Here is a 14,566-nt window from a genome sequence, read left to right as displayed (position 1 = left end):
TTTGGGGACTTGCTGTCACTGTGGTTGGTTTGAGGCACAGAGGTGTCTCTTGAGAGTTTCACAGAAGAGTCTCCGGATCAGAACCCACACCTGAGCACTGCACACCCTGCAGCACATGAACCACCTGGGCAGGAAGAGTCCCAGCAGGTGTGATGTGCAGGTGTGAGGCTCTGACCATGCAGCTCCCCATGCCCACCCCTGCAGCCTTTGCACCTCCTTTTGATTTCCTTCCAAGAGCTGTTCCACATCACTTAGGGACTTGGCTCGTTTCTGCACGCTTGCAGATAAATAATTCAGACCCTGCGTGTTTAGCTCCCGAAGTGCAATCAGCACTCCATTTCCCGGAGTGCGCAGGATAACCTGGGTAATGGAAAAGCCCAGCTAACACTGCACGAGGCAGAGAGGAGGGCAAAGACGTGAGCAGACATCTGACATGCAGCTGCCATGCCGAGCCCTGCCCTGCCCTCTCTGTGCCCTGCAGGGACAGCAGCGTGGCACCTTTCCCACAGCTGCTGCCAGAGCTCAGGGACACACGGGGAACCAAGGGCTGGGGCAGAGGCTGAGGTAGAAGCAGACCCAGCAACTCATCAAAGATCATCTTGGGCTGTGGTGATGTGCTGTTCACATCACTGCCTCCTCCTCATCCTCCTCATCCTCCAAGATGGAGCTGCAAGGTGCTGCCTTTTTGTGCCATCCTTGCTCCCCTTAGAGCTGGAGGTAGATGGGGCCCTTGTGGGGTTTGGTTAAATTGGGAGCTGTTGAATCTGCTTTTAAAGTAAAATGAAGTGTAGGAGAGCCTGTTTTTTACAACAGGCTGTGGCCAGGAAAACCAGGAAACATTTGCTCTGTGTATACAAACTGATATTGCTTTATTATATACAAATAATTTCCTGCACAACAAAGCCGGGGTATTGTGTTGGCTGGTGCTGTGCAGTCACTGATGAATAGGGTCCTGTTTCAAACCCTTTTTATTCTACATAAACAAGGTGGAAAGGACAACAGATGTGCAAAGGTGAAGCAGTACATCAAAGGCATCCGAGCTGGGGAACCCCCCACATTTCCTGTTCCACGGTGCAGAGGTGAGGAATCGTTGGTTCTGGCTGCAGGGGGATGCATCCTGCTCCTCAGCTCAGCTCAGCTCAGCTCAGCTCAGCTCAGCTCAGCTCACTTCTCCACATGTATTTTGGTCCATTCTGCCTTGGCTGAAGTTGTCCTAAGAGGTGTAGAGTAATTTTTAACGTAGTTTTTAGTGATTTTTTGTTGTTGTTGCTCAGCATCTCAAAGTAGGTTGCCTCTTGGGTAAGGAAGATGTAAAGATAAGGAGCTTGTGCTGTGGATTTGCTGAGTTAATAGCAACTGTGATAAGGTAACCAGGGGGAAGGTGTGGCAAGGCAGGACAGAGGTCGCCTGGAAGGAGTCTGTCTCCTACTAAAGTCTTTAAGAGATGCTGGGCAGGCACTGCAAATCAGCCTGGCCATCTCTGCCGATTCACTTGTAAATAAAAAGGAGTCTGTCTCAGGGGCATCTTTGTTTAAACTCCAGTTTTTCAAACCCTGGGGCTCAGCATGAACCAGTGCACAGCTTGCTGTGTGAGTGGCAGAAGGCTCATGCCAAAGACCTGTTATCCCCAAGATCCCAGGTAGCTGTTCTAAGGGACAAGGAGAAGCTGGAATTTGTTTCCCAAAGCACAGAGGTTGTTTCTCAAAGCATGGGGCCCTGTCTGCCTCTGTCCATCCTCAGAGCTGAGAATTATCAGGGCAGAGACAATAATGAACAATGACAAGGAGACTGGTAACTCCATTAGAAGTATTATTACTAACATTATAATTATTATACTATTGTTATGTATGGATGTATTGTGACGTTATCTCCTCATGTTTGGGGCACACTGATAATTTTAGTTTGCCTGAATCCTTTATTTTATGGGGTCATGTTAGCATTTGCAGATATGCCTGCACCAGTTTTCATTCAATATTTCACTCAGGGATGGATTTATGATGTGCTGTACTCCTGTCAGAAGCTTTGAGAGTGTCAGCAGCTCTGGGCTGCCATTTTTTATAAATGTCCATAAATCATTAAAACTCTGGGTTTAATGAATGCAAATCCAGTGCATGGAAGGGAAGACACTGGCTGGATGCAGTCCTGGGTCTGGAATCGCTCTGTCATGAGCAGATGTTGAATGAGGTTTCTTCAAGTTCAGTCCTGTGGGCCCATGGGTCCTGAGATGATTGTGACAATCTTTTGGCTAAACCTGTGCACACATCAAATCTTGTTTTTCCAAGACCCACAATGCTGACAAGGCAAAAAAGGGAAGTTGTTTATTCATCATGTGAAGTCCAGGCCTGGGAGCATTTACATTTTTAATATAGTTAAGTGTGCACGTATTTACAAGATTAGATTAACAAAGCAACAAACAATTTATTTAAAGCCATAATGTCTCGTATGGATTTCTGGTGCCCAAATGATCATTTCCTAATATTGCTGTTATAAATACTTCCATGATTCACATCTCCTGTTGCAGAACAAGCAGCAAATCTCCAGGAAGTAAGAACAGACCTGGATTTCTTTTTCCAAAAGCGGAATTTTTTAGATTTTATTATAAGTCTAACTTCAGCCAGAAATTAATTTACAGGAAACATATAATAAATAGCAAATAAATATGGGATTTTTCAAGAGTGCTGGTGCTGGCTTGCAGTGAGGAAAGCACTTCTGAAAATCCCTCCTGGGATTTTTACCAGACTTTGTGTTATCCTGTTGTGACACACTTTTGTTTTTGCAAACAGGACCATCCAAATGTGTCCTGCTCAGTTCTGTGAGCTGCCTTCATTATTACAAGAGCAAAGGTTCCTGTAAATGAGAGGGTGAGGTAGAAGGTTTAGAGTGGCTGCTGATTAAACAAGAGCAACTGGCAGCAGAGACATCGCAGAGACGGAAGTGTAACCGTGTTTAAGGAGGAATTACACAGATTCATGGGTGACATATGCTGTGGTGGCTGTTAAACCCCATCATCTCTGTGCAGACCTCGAGCTCAGGGTGTCCCTGAGGTGCTGGTTGTCACTGGCCAGGGGAGTGAGTGTCCTGCTCTCACCCTCTTTATAAAACAACAGCACTGCCCCTCCGGGCCTGGGGGTTGTTGGGAAGCTGTATTAGAAAATTTGTTGCTCAGCATGTGCAAAGTATGATGTGTTAATTTTAAAGGAGATAAGGGAGAGCTGGAGATTCTCTCTGAAATATTCCTGAAAGGTCTGAGCTCTTCCTCCTCAGATCTTTCCCCTTAGGTAATGTGCAAACACCTCAGCCTTCCTTCCCTAAGACAGAAACAGAAGTGAGTGCTCCAGCTGAGTTTTATTTGAAGGAAATATAACATTACAATTTCAAGAATGATGGCAGAGTGCAAAGGTACCACCATGTGAAGGGAAAACACGCTGGAGGCGAGTGCAGCAGCTGTAGGTGTGGTCCTGCAGACCTGAGCAGTGCGTGGCACCTGGCAGCCCCCTGTCCCCACCAAGGACCTTTCAGCCACTGCAGTTAAAAGGGAAATTTTCACTGTGGTGATGATAAACACAATGCTTTTTGAATTGTTGCTTTTTGGCAGAAAGCAGTCCAGATTAGCAAAGCCACATCACTGGTGTGTTCTGAGTGCTGTTGCCATCAGCTCCCCTGGCCCCTCTCAGGTCTGGGCCCTCTGTTCTGGGCAGGCTGTCAGCAGCTCAAGGGCTCCTTCCTCTGTCCCAATGTACACAGGAGCTCCTCAGCTGCACGAGGGAGTGCTACAGGAGTGCAAACAGAAATTAGTAATAACAATATTTACAATCCAGATCATTGCATGCCTCGTGTTCAGCTCCAAAATTTAAATTCTTTGAGCGTAACCAACCTGTCAAGGTCTTGTTTAGGAGGAACTATAAATTATGGCCTGTCTCCTGAGATGAGAGCTGCACCTTACCTCCATGGGCTGCTAGACCCAAAGCTCCACTCCAGGATGGGGATCAGCCCCATAAAGAGTTGTGGGAATCCAGGATGAGGATCAGCCCCTTAAGGAGCAGTGGAATTCCAGGATGAGGATTAGCACCCTGGGGAGCAGTGGAATTCCAGGATGAGGATTAGCACCCTGGGGAGCAGTGGAATTCCAGGATGAGGATCATCCCCTTGGGGAGCTATGGGATTACAGGATGAGGATCACCCCCTTAAGGAGCTGTGGGATTCCAGGGTAAGGATCACCCCCTTGGGGAGCTGTGGAAATTCCCCACTTGGGGAGGCAGTGAGTGCAGAGATGTGCCCCAGCCCTACTTTTCCTCTGCTCAGTTCACTGGAAGGAAAAAACTATGAAAAATAATCAGAGAAAAACATATGAAATCAGAGCAAACACTTTGTGGCATTGTGACAGCTCAGAATTTTATCACTTTCTTGTACCAAGCAAATGGGAGTGTGGGGGAAATCCCCTGCACTCTGCTCTGTGCCTCTTACCCACTCTCTGTGCTGTTGGCACCGTGTCCAGTAGGAATATTTGTCCTTGTTTAGCAGCAGGACAAACTCCAGCACAGCAAGGAAGAGCAGCCTGAGCTCTCACAGGGCACCATGGAGGCGGCAGCATCTTGGAGAGGATCCTGGCAGTGCCTGCAGTGCGTGGGAAGTGTGGAGAGCACCAGCACAAGGGTTTGAGCTCTGCTTCCAGCTGATTTGCCACGGTCAACACAGTGTGTTTGTAGAGCAAGAGGAGATCTGCTCATTAGAGCAACACCCTTCCTCTTTAGGTGTGTTTCTAAAGTGTAATCACCATCAAACTGCCCATTTAACGCTGCTTCTCTCTTGCTGGGAAACTTGAGAAGGAGGTTATTTTCAGTCACCAAAGGTTCTACTTTTTCTTTTAATAAAGCTTGATGAAAAAGCATTATAACTAAGGCATGGACTTATAATTTCTTTATTTCATACTTGGTTTTTTTGGTTCCTGTTGAACTAACTCAATCTTTCAACTTTTTTTTTTTGTCATTGGCTTAAAATGCTGGCACAAGCATTGCTCCAGCTCTCAGCAATTTTCTCAGCCCAATGTCCCCTGCAGATTTTGGTGAATGCTGCCAGTGCAGTGCAGTGAGGTACAGAGGTTTATTGACAGTGTTATCATCTGCCCATGGGATCTGGGATGGTCAGGAGCAGCATGTGTTTGGGAAGAATATATTCCATCATGATCTGTAGCATGCTTAGTTGGCCGTATTGGAAAGATTTCCAGATAACTATCGATTTTCCAGCGCTGTAATTAGTTCAGAGATTATAAACATAGAAAATATCGCTCTAGAAATTGATTTCTTTAATTGTTCATAGCACCAGAATATGGTGTGACTGCAAAGCACATCACATGCTTCCTTGGAGAGGAAGACTTTGAACTTTGGAAAAATATTATCCCTGTAAACATGGAGAAGAAATCACGAGGCTAATTCTATCTCACAGAAGGCTGTGATCACTCTACTTCTGGCTGGTTTAAAAAATCCAAGTCTGGAATGTATTTTTTTAAATTTTATTTTTTCACCTCTAATTATCTACTGAAGGAAGATGTCTCTCTTTGCCTCTGGAGGGGATTTTTGGTCTTCCCCTGGGAGGTGAATGAGCTGGTCACTCCTTCGTGGTGACTCAGTGGCCTCATTGCACATCCAGGGTGGGGTGGATGCTACTTATGGAAAATAAGAGTAGATAGATCCAGTAAAAATGCAGGGTTTGTCTCCTAAAGAAGCTGTTATTTCTGTCTAGAAGGGTAATGTCACATATTTCCTGTAGTGGCAAAGCCAGGAGATCTCAATATAGGAAAACAAGGGTACTGCAGTCGGGGAAGTTACTGGAATTATTTCATCTCATTGCCCAACTCTGCCAGGCATTAAACAAATAAGATGAGTCACTTCTCTAAAGAACTTGCAAATTAAGAAGGTTGGGCAGAGGGTAAAATCCTCCAAAAAGATAATTTCCAATTCACAGGGATTGCATCTTCTGATGTAGTCACACAGGCAGTCGGAAAATTTGTCTACTGTGAGGTTTCTTGCAAAATCTGTGAAATCTCAGGAAGCAAGATGTTCCTTTTTAAAGCCTCAAACCCAACAATAATAAAAATGGTCCAACTGGACAATCTGATTGGGTTGAGAAACTGCTTCTGCAGCTATATAATTCCCAAATAAACCCAGTCTCAGCATAACCTTGGGAAGTCTCAGGAGCTGGGAAGTGCTGCAGTTAAAGTAAATTTACTGACACTAATGAAGCAGGGGCTGTTCCCTCCCTCACCCACAGCAGCTCTCGAGGTGAGCGGTGTCAGACCAAGGCATGAATTCTCCTCCTGCACATGCAATCATTGCAACAGCCCAGTTTTATTTTCTGCAGGAAAATGGTATCACTGGGAGCATCCTTACACAAAAATCCTATAGGAGAAAGAAAAAATCCTGTAGAAGGAAAGAAGGAGAAAATGCTGCTTTATTTATACTTACCTGTTGGGTATTGGACTAAAGTCACTTTCAGCCCCAACTATTCTGTGATTCTGTGACTTTTTAACCTCTCCAAACAATTTTTGGGGTCACCTGGATTCCTGAGAAGGAGAATTTGGTGTATGGATGAGAGGAGTGCTGTAAATGCTTCCTCTGTCTCCCTCTGCTCTAGGACAGGTGGATTTGAGGGAAAATAAGAACGGTTCCACCCCAAGAATATATCCAGTCTTTGTGTGAATGAATCCCCCTTCCATGAAGGCAGAGTGGGATCCAGGGGGTTCCTGGTATTCTGGGAAAGCACCAGGCAATCGTGCACTTTTGGGGTTAAGCAACAACTGGACATTTTGGGAGTTACCCGATCCCTCCCTGAGGTGGGAGGGTTTGCGGAATAACCTTCGGGCATCTCTCAGTTCTCTCCTCGGAATTCCTGCCGGGATAAGGAGGGGAGCAGCTGAGTTAGCCCAGTCTCACTCTCCCATCTAGTGGTAAAACAAGGAAAAATGATCCAGGCAGAAAAAAAAGAAACTTTCGCTTTCTGGAGCTTTTGGAGGGGTATCGTTGTGGGCTCAGTTAAAGCCATAATGCACAGGGTTGGGAATGTCACCGAGCTGATCCAGAGGGACACACAGAAAGTGCAGAGGTGCCTCTGAGTCCTTTCCCAGGTCCAGTGGAGTTTGGGATGCCCTATTCTGGGAAAGAGCCGTGAAGCGAAGAGGTTTGAGTGATAGAGACCAGGGGGAGCAAAAGTAAAAGCACAAAAGAACTTCTGAAACCACTCGTGGAGGTGGGAGGTGGAAAATTTTGCAGCCACCTCTTCCTAGAAATATCCCCTTATCGTCAAATAATGTGAGCCCCACAACTTTCTCAGAAAGGCGTCTGTGGTCCCCCCAAAAAGCAGGATGTGAGCACAACCTACAAAGGCGAGGTCAGGGACCTGCAGGAAATCTATTCTTGGAGGTGTGAGCTGGGGCTGCCCTGCTGAGCGTGGGGTGCAGAGTCTGAAACCTCTGCAGTGCAGCAGCCTCTCCTAGGAGGTGACTGGGGAGGCTGAAGCATGGAAAGGTGGGTTACTCTGGGCTGTAAAGATGTGTTTAAGGTTTCATGTCTCCCACAAAAATTTAAGAGGCTGAAGGTGATTCAGGCATGAGGAACTGGTGCAGAACCAGCTCAGTAAGGGCCAACCCCATGGGGATGTTTTTCCCCATGCTGGGGGGGTGCAGGGGCTCAGGTTCAGCAGCCCTGGATTCAGGAGGCTGAGATTCCCACTCCAGTGTCCACAGCTCGGTTCCAGAGACCTGAGATGCAGAATGGATGAACCCTTATAGAAGATTTATGTTCTCCTGTCAGATAGAAGGTTCGTGGTATTTCCTGGAAGACTGGATGATGTTTCACTTTCAGCAAATAAGGTCAAAATCACAAGGGGTAAAAGAAAAGTAATCTCTCATGGGTCAGCTGTTTGCCAACCCCAGAGGTGCAAGAATTGTCTCACATTTCTGTTCATATAAAAACACTTTCCTGGAGCAATGTGCTGCTAAACTTGGCTTTCCCGAGGGTGTCACCCACACAGTGTGCAGCACAAACAGCCTCAGCTGGAAAAGACAACTCAGAGGAGTACGGATTTACACCTACACTACCAGATTATAAAAAAGGAACTGGGCAGGTTTGGAGGGGTCAGGTAAAAAGGAAATCAGCAGGTGTTCCTCAAGCAGCATCCCCATGGTGCCAGAGGGGGATGCAGGCTGATGCAGCATCAGAGGCAGGGGTGATGGGGCCGGGCCACCTCGGGGATGCTCGAGGCCGTGCTGGTCCGTGCTGATGGGACAGGACTGGGCTGTGCAGGGTGCTGGGCACAGGCAGGGGATGCTGGCCCGGCTCAGCCACCGCATCCCTGGGATCGCGGTCGGGAGAGGGCAGCCTTAGCCACAGGCAGGTGAGGATCCGCGCCCCTCCGGCCCAGCCCGCCCGAGGAAGAGCTTAAAGGAGAGCCTTTCAGTGCCCAGTGTGGAAAAGGGGATTTTGTTCGATTTTGTTTGCCGGAGGTCAGGCACTGTCTCGGCTGCGTCCTCGAGGATGTCCCAGGACGTGATCCACGTGTCCGAGCTGGGGGATGAAAGCACACCTGCAGCAAGGCTCACCGTGACCTGCTGCTCCAAAATCCCCTCTCCACCAGACTGGCAGACATAAATCAGGTTTCCCTTCTTCACTGCAGATCACCAGGCTCATCCATTTGGCTGCAGCAGCACCACTTGTGCCTCAGCCTGGGGACCCACCTGGGACATCCTGGGCTTGCAGCTCCAGTGACTCACCTGAAATCCTTCCCTGGAAAGCGTGTTCCCTGCTACAGCACAAGGGGAAAAAAATAAAAAGGAAAAAGTTAATGAAAAGACAAGCTGGAAACGTGGAAGCCCAGTTAACGCTACTGCTGCGATGCTTCATTTGAGCTGCAAAGAGAAGATAAAGTTCTGCCTCACACCAGAGATGTCACTGGGGAAAATGATTCCTTCCTTCTCTAAATGGCATCACATTGTTTCTTCTTTGCAGCTTGCTGCCAGCTTGGTGTCACAGCCTGTTTTTCCAGGACAATAATCTGGTTAACTGGCAGTAGTGGTGCACTCCATCCAATGTCCTCGCCACTCTCCCCAGACAAGATCACTACAGAAGATATTCAAAAATAGATTCACCTAGTAAAGAAGAATAAATAAGAGTTGCTCTTCGCATGTGAATAGCTAATGAAGACCCACTTAGCAGTCTCGGCAGACTCATCAGCCTCGGCGGCTGAGCCTTGATTGTGTGCCTGCAGCTCCGTTCCTCTTCTCTGCTCATTAGACCCAGGTCAAACGAAACACACACAAACCGAGGCAGAAATGCCAAGAACCAATGGAGATGGTCATAGTGGTGACCCATTCCAGCTGGAAAATTACAGGTTAGGAATTTTTATTGCCTGTTACATGGAGTTTCATCCAGCAGCCAGGGGTAGGTCACTTCTAATCCCCAAGGATGAGATCCAGCCCATCACACTGTCCCACATCTCTCGTTTACCTGGACAGTCCTGCATGGGGAGCACATGGGGCACATTTTGGGGTTGTTCAGGATCCAGTGTGCTGGTACTGCCCTGGGTGCAAAGGCAGCAGATGAGGGTTGAAGGGGTGACACACTTCCAGAGCCGCTCTGGAAATGACTGCCACCCTCGTCAATCACTGCACCATTCTCCTCTGCCCAGAAAGATTCTTCCCTTTTAGCATGAAATGTTTCAACCAGCTGTAGAGTCCTGTGAAACTATAGTGAATAACATACATAAATACACGAGGAGCTCTATAAATACAGGGAGTCCTCTAACAGGATTTTCTACTTAAACACCTTAGGACACTGATTTCTCCTTTTCTTGAAACCAAACCTGGTTGACTCAGGCACTGCAAACTGAAGTTAGTTTTAACAATATATTTGCTAATAACCTGGGAAAGAAGAAAGGGAACAAAGTAAGAAAGAGCAAGGCAGCCTGCTCCTGCCTCACCCTGTCTTGATTGTCTGTCACTGAATTGTGACAGCAGTGCATAAGATGGGAGAGGAATGCAGAGGTGTGAAGCACCATTGCCAGAGGATTCTGCTGCAGTCTGGATTATGTTGGTGTAAAATCTGCTCTGTTCTACTTGTCTGTGCTCTGAGACCTCCCTGACAGTGATTACTCACAGAACATTCCATCTTCACTCCTCTCCGTTCCTAACCTAACAAACCATCCTTTTCTCACCAGTTCTGGGTCAGAGGAAAATGTTGTTATTAGGTTACCTCTATTTTATGGTCTCTTAATTATTTCCACCTCTGTGATTACACTAATTAGCTAACTGGTTTCTAATGGCTGTACAGTAGTTTGCATTACACTTTCATTAATCACAGCCTTAGCCAGCCTAGTTAAGAATCCCTGATTTTTTTGCGTTATGATTTGAAATTAAATGCAAAAGTTACAGTAATATCACGATTATAAGCCGCACTTCCGGGTGCCAGCAACTTTTCATTCTTTGTCCATACATAAGCCACACCTGATTGATTATAAAACACACATTACAATCCAGAGTGTGATAAAAGGTATCTATTCTATCACCATCTGTTGAGGGTGGGGGCAGTGATCCTTATCTCCACGGCAGATATTCTGCTAATGGGCCATCCATTGAAACCAGGCAGGGCATTGTTCTTTATCTTTTCACACCCCATCCTTCCTCCAGCCAGTCATTTTCTGCTCATGGCCATTGAGTCCCACTGTGGGACTGATAAAATTACTGCATCCCATTGGGAGTTGCTCCAGCCAGGGGGAAGAGCCCAACATTTCTTACCAAGATAAAAACAGAGGTTTTGGGACACTAAGGGAGCCCCTTTCTCCACTGGACTCCAGAGGAAAACCGGATTTCTCCACATCCCCACTGGAGCTCCGGAGGGAAACTGCACCTTGTCCAGGAGCACTGCTCCAACTGAGCCACATCTGTCACTGCAGGAGGATGCAGCCACCATGGGATGGGACTGCTGCCAACACCCTGCCTGACGGGTGTCAGGCTGTACTCTGACTGTGTCAGGGTTTGGGGTTTGTTTCTTTGTAGTACTGTATTTCTATTTTAATTTCCCTAGTAAAGAACTGTTATTCCTAATTCCCATATTTTTGCCTGAAAACCCCTTGATTTCAAAATTATAATAACTTGGAGGGAGGGGGTTTACATTCTCCATTTCAAAGAGAAACTCCTGCCTTTCTCAGCAGACACCTGTCCTCCAAACTAAAACAGCAACTTTTCGTTCTTTGTCCATATATCAGCCACACCTGATTATAAGCCACACTTTGGGTTTGGACCAAAATTTTAGTCAAAATGGTGCAGCTTATAATGGTGAAATTACTGTAATCTGAAGGGGAGAAAGGAGTCAATAGGAATAGACACTACCTTCTCCAGCAGTTTGGCAAAGAGCCTCTTTGGTATTTTTAGAAATGTTATGATTCACAAGAATCCACCAACAATTTACTTAGTGTCTATAAAAAATAAGAAATAAAAGGTAAGTCTGAAGTTTTCAATCACAACTGTTAAAGGCTCCTTCTCACTTTCTTTGATTTGAGGCAGTTGACTGACACATTGAAATGGGATCAAAAATAAAACAACTGACAACACATCTCCTCCATCCTGATGGCTGTGACCGAGCACTCGCTGCAGCTACACCCAGGACAAAACAGAAATGGAAATCAAAGAGGAGGTTGAGTTTTCACTGCTGGAAAAACATTACTCTGACAGCTCTCAAGACCTTCCTATAAATCCTTGCCTAGGGAGATTATTTGATGTGCTAAAGGACTTTGTAAAATAGTCAAAATTAAGAACAAAGCATCTCCCACTGGATAGCTTAAATACCTGCACAGGGGAATGTTCAACATTGGCTATGACGGAAAGTCAGAATAACAATAAAAATAATAATAAAATAATGTTTTTATTTTTATTATCGCTATTGACACCTATGTAACAGAAGAAGTTGAAAAGGCTGTACAAACACCAGTAAATTAATTCTGCCAACCTGCTGCATATCAGGCACCCAGTTCAGTGAGGTGCTTTACTGCAGGACAGTTTTAGTGAGCACTAAGTAAAATGCTTTTAGGAGGTGGGATAAGGGTGACGATGCTCTCGCCTGCCAGGGTGTCTTTGACAAGGAGCAAGAGGCAGGGAACCTTCATTTCCTGGAAAGAAGAGTCTGAAGAGGCCCCCTGACAAACAAACCATTAAATGGGTGAAAAAGAAAGTAACAATAATACACAGCAAAATTTTGCTTCAGGGAAAAATTTCTGCTTGGTTTTAGCACAGATGTTGATATTGCACACTCAGAAATGGCTGTGTGGAAACACATTATTAGATGGTGCACAAAAGCAGAGAGCTGGATTTGCAAGGGAGGAGCTAAAGCATTTAAAAATTAAAAGACATTTTAAAAATGCCTCTTGAAAGGTATCTTCTCTCTGAAGGAGAAGTTATGAGCAGAGAGGCTGAGCTTCCCCAAATCACAGAATCTTGAAGTCAGAGCCTGTCAAGCAGTTTTCCAACACTGTGCTTCAAGAAAAGGGAGCTCTGATGGGAACTGTGCCTCTGCAGATCCCCTGAGGGCTCCTCTGTGTGTGGAAAGGCTGTGCCTGGCTCAGCTCTCAAAGCCAGTCTGGATGGGAACTCCTGCATCACCACACCTGTAAGTGTGTGTTCATGTGCTCAGGAGCACACCTGAGTGGGAGATCCTGCATCACCACACCTGTAAATGTGTGTTCATATGCTCAGGAGCCAGCCTGAGTGGGAGATCCTGCATCATCACACCTGTAAATGTGTGTTCATATGCTCAGGAGCCAGCCTGGGTGGGAGATCCTGCATCATCACACCTGTGAATGTGTGTTCATGTGCTCAGGAGCACACCTGGGTGGGAACTCCTGCATCACTCCACTGTAAATGTGTGTTCATGTGCTCAGGAGCACACCTGGGTGGGAACTCCAGCATCACTCCACTGTAAATGTGTGTTCATGTGCTCAGGAGCACACCTGCAGCAGGGATCTGCACCGTGCTAGACTCCCCAGGTTAAGCCTGTTCCAGATTCCCATCCTGCCTGATGCCTGTGCGTGAATTCCACACAGCTTATCCACACAGCACCCTCAGGAAGATCCCCCAAAGCACAAGGACACATTTTCAAAGTAATGAACACCACTCCAGAGCCCACATCCCTCGGGAGGAGGGAATCTGAGCCCTGTGGGCTGAGGGAGGTGCAGGCCCAAGCAGAGCGGGGCGTTTTGGGCCTGGTGCATCGATGGTGGCGTTTTGGGCCTGGTGCATGTGATGGTGGCACAAAGCAAGGCTCAAACACAAAGGTGATCGCTCTGCACTTTGCATATTCCCTCTGTGCACCGGGCTGGGATTTCTCATTTCATCCATAATTCATGGCTGGCTGCAGTCACTCCACAGAGGCAGCGCAGGACCTGGGCCCCGATACAAAGGGAAAGGCAGAACTGCTTTTGTTGCCAGACTGCAAACTGTGGAGCTTGGGTCCAGCCAGCCCCTCCACTTATCCATATTAACCTGTAAGGAGAGGTGGGAAAAACAGTGAAATGAGGGCTCTTTGCTCCTATAGATAAGTGGCCACTGCCAGCCCCACATGAGCCCACCCTGACTGCCCCATTTGCGCTGTTTGTAGCCAGGAGAGGCTGCTGCTCCTTTTTTACACGTGCACGTGTGATTGCCAGCCCAGCTCAGTGTTTGATGCCCCTGCACTCCTGGATTTTGGGGCCAGGCTGCTTTTCTATCCCTGCTGGCCCAGCAGTGCTGAAGGGTGACAGACCCTGCAGTCCCTGTGCACAAGGAGGTCACTGTGCCACGCCAGCAGTGTCACACACTCAGAGCAGCCCACGCTGCCTCCCAGGGCTGGAAACCTGCCTCCTCCAGCCCCACTGCCTTTCCTCTCCATAACACACAGACCAAAAAAACCCAGCTTGTCAGGAACGAAAGTGTTCATGGAGATTAAAATGTAAATGTTGCACTTGGCTTTTTGAAGGGGATTTGATATTTTACTTGTGACTCTGCGAGGAAATAGATTTTTGATAACTCTGCGGAGCTGCTGCTGCCCAGCCACTGCTGCAAACAGCCAAGACCTTAATAAATAAATTCTCTGTCAGGCAGCTCTGAAAACCAACTTGCTGGTGGTTTGGAGAAATATTGGGAATTTCAAAGCAGTCTTGCACAAGGAGACCTGTAATTACAGCAGCCTCTCCTACACTGCCTGGGTTTGGGAGGAGAGGGGGAATGTGCAGTGTCCTCCTTGACAGTGCTGGCAATAAACACTATATATTATTTTTTACTATGTTTATTAACTTGGAAATATGGGGAAAGGGCCATGTCAGATGTCATACTTTGCACTAAGTATCACCCATGGATGGGACACTAAAACAGAATGTGAAAATAATTCAGAGAGAATTTCTGACTGGTTTAGCTCTGGCTTGCAATGTCATCTCCTTGGAAAATGTGCAAAAAGATCTGCCTGAACCCAAAACTAGGTCCCTCTTGAGGCAATTTTTTCCCTTAACTTTATGTGATGGATCCAGGTCTCTTTTCTCTGACTCTTTGAGT

Source organism: Catharus ustulatus, chromosome 17 (genome assembly GCF_009819885.2).
Source record: "Catharus ustulatus isolate bCatUst1 chromosome 17, bCatUst1.pri.v2, whole genome shotgun sequence".
Classification (NCBI taxonomy): Eukaryota; Metazoa; Chordata; class Aves; order Passeriformes; family Turdidae; genus Catharus; species Catharus ustulatus.
This window is presented reverse-complemented; position numbering follows the sequence as displayed.